General features: G+C 42.3%; 1 non-coding gene across 1 annotated transcript; it reads right to left on the bottom strand.

Moving 5' to 3' along the window:
• On the bottom strand, positions 1-75 carry TRNAS-GGA (transfer RNA serine (anticodon GGA)). Its single transcript has one exon. It is a non-coding gene; the product is annotated as a tRNA-Ser (tRNA).
• Between the last annotated feature and the right edge of the window lie 987 nt (positions 76-1,062).

Here is a 1,062-nt window from a genome sequence, read left to right as displayed (position 1 = left end):
TGGAGACACCAGGGATTGAACCTGGGACCTTCTGCTCTCCAAGCAGATGCTCTACCACTGAGCCACCGTCCCTCCCCAATGGAGATTGGATTTATACCCCATCCTTTATACCTCAGAGTCTCTTTTACTTTTACTTCTTACTGCTTATGCAATCTGAGACATAAACAGCAATCCCATAGGAGGAGAAGCTATAAGTTAGTTATCGTGTGATATAACAGCTGCCCAAAATTTCGCTATGCACAGAGTGGTTTGTTTATCTTTGTCTCTGAGTAGCCAGTATGATTTCACTTCTGGAGAAAGACTTCTGATTAAATAACAGGGAGATCAATTTTGCTCTTGGTTCTGAAAATTCAGGACAATCAAACGTGTGATCAACAGAGTCAATCTTGCTGCTACCAGAGTTGCAAAGACTGACTATGGAATTCCACTGACTCTTCCTACCATCACTGCTGAAGGTACAGGATTCAGGCACGCTAGCATAAAAAGCCCTTCTATACTTTGAAGTATTTAGATAATTTGTAATATATGTTGGAGGGAGAACTGAGAAGGATGAGAACATTCTGTGGGCTCTGATTAGCAAGTTCTCATAATTGAAATTCCAGAGACATCTTCTAGTGAGCTGGGTCAGTTCTTGACTGTTCTCTCAGAGTACCTTACCATCTCCTTTCCTTTCCTACAACAGCCACCCTGTGAGGTAGGTGGAGCTGAGAGCTCTTTTGAGAGCTGAGAGAGAGAGAGGCTCTTTCAAGAACCATGACTGACCCAAGATCACATCAGGTGCATATGGAAGAGTAGGGAATCAAACCTGGTTCTCCCAGATTAGAGTCCGTGTACTTAGCCACTACACCAACTGGGGAAAGACATATCTCTGCAACAAAAAGGACTAGAGACTTTCCTTTTAAAATGAAAGCTGGGGATTCAGAGACCCTCCTACGCAATGTTATAATGTTAAATCAATATAACAATAGTGCCAATTTAAAAAAACTGGAAAAGTTCTGATTCAAGGAGTGGGGAATGGCCACTACCAATGAACAGGGCAATAAAACTATGGGGAAACCTACT

The sequence above is a fragment of the Heteronotia binoei genome, chromosome 7, assembly GCF_032191835.1.
Source record: "Heteronotia binoei isolate CCM8104 ecotype False Entrance Well chromosome 7, APGP_CSIRO_Hbin_v1, whole genome shotgun sequence".
NCBI lineage: Eukaryota > Metazoa > Chordata > Lepidosauria > Squamata > Gekkonidae > Heteronotia > Heteronotia binoei.
The sequence above is the reverse complement of the archived record's forward strand: the minus strand, read 5'-3'. Positions and strand labels throughout refer to the sequence as shown.